The sequence below is a fragment of the Oncorhynchus mykiss genome, chromosome 6, assembly GCF_013265735.2.
Source record: "Oncorhynchus mykiss isolate Arlee chromosome 6, USDA_OmykA_1.1, whole genome shotgun sequence".
Classification (NCBI taxonomy): Eukaryota; Metazoa; Chordata; class Actinopteri; order Salmoniformes; family Salmonidae; genus Oncorhynchus; species Oncorhynchus mykiss.
The window spans coordinates 49,621,057-49,626,618 of record NC_048570.1 but is presented as its reverse complement, the minus strand read 5'-3'; the positions used below and the strand labels follow the sequence as shown (position 1 = coordinate 49,626,618).

Below are 5,562 nucleotides of genomic sequence, written 5' to 3'. Positions count from 1 at the left end.
TGGGAGGGTCCATCTAGGGCTGAAGGTCTGATCTTCGATAGAAACCTTATCACCATGGTGACAAAACAGATGGCATCATCTTTGCTGGAGTCCATCAAGTACTGCAGTGGGAATGCAGTGGCACTGCTGATGTCTGGGGTGATTAAGAGCTCCCTCAGATGGCCAGAGCTGCTGGGAATACACATATGGTAATGGCTATAGTGTAAAACACAGAAACCTCAGAGGTCACCGCATGTGTGGGAGGTGGTACAAAGGAGGTATCAGAGGTATGAATAGTGGAACTAGGGGCTCCATTGTAAACCAAAACAATGATAACTAACCTGAACAACAGTATACAAGGCATATTGACATTTGAGAGAGACATACAGCGAGGCATAAAGTAATCGCAGGTGTTGATTGGGAGAGCTAGCTAAAACAACAGGTGAGACAACAACAGCTAATCAGCTAACACAACAACAGCAGGTAAAATAAAATAAATAAACAGAATGGAGTACCGTGATTAATCGACAGTCCAGCAGGCATCAGCTATGTAGCCAAGTGATAATAGTGTCCAGAAGGCAGCAGTAGATGGAACAGGGAAGGCGCCATTACGCTAGCACGCGGGCTACACGGCGTTTAAAGTTAGTAGCCCTCCGACGGAGGCCGGTTGAAGGCACAGCGGATGGAGTATTCGTCGGCAGACCAGTCGTGGTGGTGCGGCGGGGGGCAGGTCGAATTTAGAATGCTAGCAGGGAGATGCGCCTGGCTCACGGCTAACTGGTGCTACCTTCGTGGCAGTGGCGTTATCCACTATAGATCCACTATAGCCAATCGGTAGCAGCGATGAACCGGTACCAAGGTCCATAGTTTACAGCAAGGATCAGGTGGAGTATTGGGCTCTAGCCGTGTATGAGTGGGGTTTGGGAGAACAGCTGAGTAGGCCGGGAGGTGGGCCTCAGGGATAGCTTCGGTACTGGATGCCACGATAAGTGCAAGCTAGCTGTGAGCTAGTTAGCTGCACGCTGTGATCTAGCTGTGAAGATCAGAAGTAGTGGTCCAGGCTAAGAACAGGGCTGGTATCTGTGCAGAAGGTAAAAGCCGCTAGCATTGGCTAACTACGACTAAATAGCTTTTAACTAATTAGCTAGTTCGCTTCTGGAGGTTCTTGAATGTGTTCTAAAATAAAATAAAAAATAATAGCGATACCGTATCACATTGGGTGAAGCAGAGTGTTACCTCTTTACTATTAAAGTGTATTGCTCTCTGTTTATGACTGATAATAGGACGTAACACAGGGATGAGGAGAAAACAATAATTTGGATCCTACACAACAAGTTGTTGTACCTAAATAATTCCACAAGAGGGCGACATATAAACATTTCTTAAAACCAATTAACCTCTACTGCCTTCAGTCCATGACGTCCCCGACTAACTAAAAGTCTGCGTCTGCAAAAATGCTCTTTTATCATAACTCGACATGAAAGTAGCAAAGCCAAAACAGTCAATGACATGCTTTTCGGGATATACAATTAGCTATGGTGGAAGAAAAGGTAAGTGAAATATAGGGGAAGTTAGAACATGTTTTACAGTAAGTTTAAAGTTGTTATCACCAATTTAGCTCTGATAGGCCTTTGGCAATCCAAGCTTTTGGGATCGTACTCAAGGCTACTTGGTTTAGGCCTGGCTATAGCCTAGGGATACAGTCCAATAATATCTCCCTTCTCCTGAAGTGTACACTCTCGTTCGCTTCTTCCTACAAATCTAAAATCATTGCATTGGTGGAGGCATGGGCTAGAGAGGAATATGCTACCAAATAGCACCTTATTCCCTAATGTAGGCCTACTTTTAAGGAATGCACTATAAGGAATAGATCAATCAACTGGCTCACTAAATGGGGTACCGAAATATATCCAAAAGAGGTCGACACGAAATTAGACTAGGTTTATTTCTGTTTTGACCTGCTGAGTCGCAGTGCTTAGTGAACAGATTTCAATGTGGGCCTAGCTGTATCGAAAACGGTTGATGGGGAAAGTGTGTAATCTGATCAATATATTTCCCCCCCAATATTAATGAGAGAATGGGAATGTGCATAAAGGTCTAACATTCCATGACGTGGTATGAAGTTCTTAATTCGTCAGTGGCTGCAATATTGTCCTCAGTAAACTCAACATGAGTGAAAACAACACAGACAAGGACAAGTTTTTCGAGATATAAAAAATACTGTATGCTATTATGGATGAAGAAAAGGTAGGTTAAATGACACGAAATATTTGGGAATGTAACTAAGGAAAACGTCATTTAAGATAACATAGGCTATTGCAAAACAAATGTCTAATTCTCTCTATTAAGTCAATCACCAGTTTAGCTCTGATATGGCTGTAGCTCTATGATGTCCTTTGCAAGAATCTAATCTGACATTGACATGAAATTCCTATGTCCTTCAGGTAGTACAGAGAGATGATGATGATCCCCAGAGGGAGTTGAGGGGGGTTGTTGAGGAAGAACCAGTGGCCCAGCTCAAGAAGGAGCCCAAGAAGACAGGAAAGGTAAAATGGCAGGAGTGACAGGGCAACTACTAGACTAGTAACACTCAATTGTCACAATAGCTGCATTGACCTGATGTAACATGTCTATTATTTGTGATCTGGAATCTATTCTATTATATTCTATCCAAGGTGAAGAGGAAAAGTAGTGCCAAGAAGTCAGGGGAGCAGGGCACTGATACGGATGCAGGTCATAGATTTTCCCTCTGTAGTATGTTGGTTCTCTAAACCTGCATATCATAGATAAAGGTCATGTTAGAAACTGTAGTCAGTAAGAAATGTTGCATGGATAGTTTTATTCAATAGTCCTATTGTAGCAATTTTATCAAAGTTTTGTATTAAGAGAAAAGCGTCTGACTTATCCTGAATTGTCCTATATGGTAATAACATATTTAGGATTGAGGAATAAACACCCGGACAGAGGATCTGTTATTGAGCTCTTGGAGAAGAATGCTCTTAAGGCTGCATTCGGCCCAGGCAACAAAGATGAGATGGAGGACTGCTACCCAATCCTCATCTCATTCATGCGCAATCTTACTGATGAGTATGTTAGAACCATGTTTTGCTCTAGCCTCACATATTTTGTGCAGAAGGAAATAAAAAGTAAGTAAAACACATTTCTTTTTTCTTTTCTAGGCAATGGCAAGTGATCTATAAAGGATTTAAAAAACCTGTAAGTTTCTCCATCAGCCTTTGACCTTTAATTTGGGAATGTTGTGTTGAATCAAGAGAGAGGAATTAACCATAGTTCTATTCTGCTATTACGTTCATTAATCTGTCATACTTCATCCAACTTTGAATTCAGTCACAGATAAGGAAAACGATGTTGGTGAAATTCATTCTGTTCAATCTAGAATACTTTACATCAGAGTCTCATTGCCAAACCTGCTGTGTTCTGTTTTGTTTGTGCAATGCAGATGACAAAGGAACAGCTTGCAAAATTGTGCAAGACCATTGTCAACTTCATTGCACAGACCACCCTGCAGATCCTGCTGCCGGCCCTGGCCCGCATTCTAGGGGTGACGGGCTTTTATGACAACGCTGACTCACTCAAGAGGGGTGGCAGTGCAAGATCCTTCACTGCCTTTGAGCAGAAAAGACTGGAGCTCATCCAGGAAGTTAAATATTTGGCGAAGTAACTGTGGCGGCAGGGCTCTCCGACCAAGGTCTAGCACACCCTCTTCCAAGAGGTACTGTATGTTCCCCATAGTGTGTGTGTGTGTGTGTGTGTGTGTGTGTGTGTGTGTGTGTGTGTGTGTGTGTGTGTGTGTGTGTGTGTGTGTGTGTGCAGTTATTCCTAACCCTCAAACTGATGAACAATAATTTCCCCATTTCAATATTTTCCAGCTTTCTAACAGGTGTGTTTTGCAATATCTAATGCACACATATAAATTACATTTAGAATACTCAATTATAATGCTTGTTAGATTTGTTAGCACTAAGATATCGATTTTCCAACTTCAGACAGCAATTAACATGCTTTGCTTGTTCATTTTAAAGTTCCCAGACCTCACTGAAAGTCCACCTGGGAATGCCAGAGGACAGTATCATCAGCAGTGTCCAGGAGCAACTGTCAAAATCTGACCAAATGGTGGCTGCAGGACAGCTTTCACAAATAGATAAAGTGGTTGGAACTATGCTGGAGAACATTGAGAAGATAAGCAGCGAATGTGGCGAGGAATTGGTCTATCAAGAGTCACTGCGGTCTTCCTCCTCGTTGTCATTCTCAACTGCCAAATCACAGAAGACAGAGTGGGAATTTGCACTCCCTGGCACTCCCATTCCTTCTGAGTTACCCGAGAGTACTGCTCAGCCCATTGTAAGATGTTCAGTCATTGACATGAGCGAATCTACTAAGCCAAAAACAATGGTGTGTGATGCCAGAACAAGCATGTTTGCCATAGCCAATACCGTCATGAAGAAGGTATATCCAGAGGCAGAAGGGCAGGTTACATCTCACCCTGATCTAACAGATGCAATAGCTAGACTGGATGAGCTCATATATCAGGGTAGGATTGGTGCCCTCTCCCGTGATCTCAGTCACCAAGTCACCCGCATAATTTCTGATAGCAACTTGACCCCTCTGGGACTGACAGTGGCGGCTGGAAAGAGTGCATCTGATATCATCCTTTCGAAGCTGAAGAGGAATGACAAGGTGGGGAAGCCCACAACTTACGAGCTGGTTCAGCTGTTTGTAGAGGAGTCTGTTAAGTGCCTCCTGCTTCCTAGTTTTGTGCCCTATTCAACTTCAATGAGTTTGGCTCAGGGGCCACGGTGTTGGCTACAGTGTCTGAAGATAGAATTTCTAGCTCTTCTTCTTCATCAGTTTTTAGTGACAGTCAGTCTCTTTACCAAAGTTATGGTAAGCCAGGTCATGTACTCTGTGGATTCTGATGCAGAAAGTAGAGGATCCTCTCCAACGGAATCTCTCCAAATATCTGAAACCACTATATCTGATGTAGGCAATCTATTGAGTGTCAAGTCCTCCCCTCGGCTGTCTCCTTCTGGCGCCATTATGGCAACAAGCGAGACCTCCAATGCAGCACAAATCTTGAAGGCCAACATTGATGGAGAGGAAGTGGATACCACCAGTCATTCTGGTGTAGCTCAAAACATTGTCAGGGACGATATGTCAACCAGCCCAGACATGGTCAAAGATGTCACACTTTCAACCCCATCCTCCCAGTTGACGTCACACGCAAGTCACAAGACCTGATCCCTAAAGTTATGGAGGTCTTCTGTGCATGGTCAGGCTGCTCTGAGACACAAGCCTATCCAGAGAACTTGAGGATTCATAAAGTCTACAGAGTCTTCTATAAAAATCTGTTGGAGAAGTTTGGCTCGGAGAAAATCCTCCAACAGGCCGTGTCGACTCAGGACTCTTCATTTGATAGGATTCTTGTCAAGTCTTTGAGTGAAGCGCTTCTCCACAGATGTAATGAGGCATTGAGGGCAGCCTCAAGAACATCAGTCAAAACCACCGGGCCTAAGGCTCTTCCACTGGCTGAGGATGTGAGGGCTAGCAGCGGGAAACTATCTT

The 5,562-nt window shown here is 43.6% G+C and overlaps 1 long non-coding RNA gene across 3 annotated transcripts; it reads left to right on the top strand.

Annotated features, from left to right (window-relative positions):
* The first annotated feature begins 1,702 nt into the window (after nucleotides 1-1,702).
* On the top strand, nucleotides 1,703-4,423 carry LOC110515945. Of its 3 annotated transcripts, XR_005052151.1 has the most exons (6): nucleotides 1,703-2,525; nucleotides 2,655-2,712; nucleotides 2,919-3,066; nucleotides 3,159-3,195; nucleotides 3,440-3,712; nucleotides 4,023-4,423. It is a non-coding gene; the product is annotated as an uncharacterized LOC110515945 (long non-coding RNA). The 3 variants fall into 3 exon arrangements; XR_005052152.1 differs by lacking the exon at nucleotides 1,703-2,525 and having other exon boundaries at nucleotides 2,532-3,066; nucleotides 4,030-4,423; XR_005052150.1 differs by lacking the exon at nucleotides 1,703-2,525 and having other exon boundaries at nucleotides 2,532-3,066.
* Nucleotides 4,424-5,562: the final 1,139 nt, after the last annotated feature.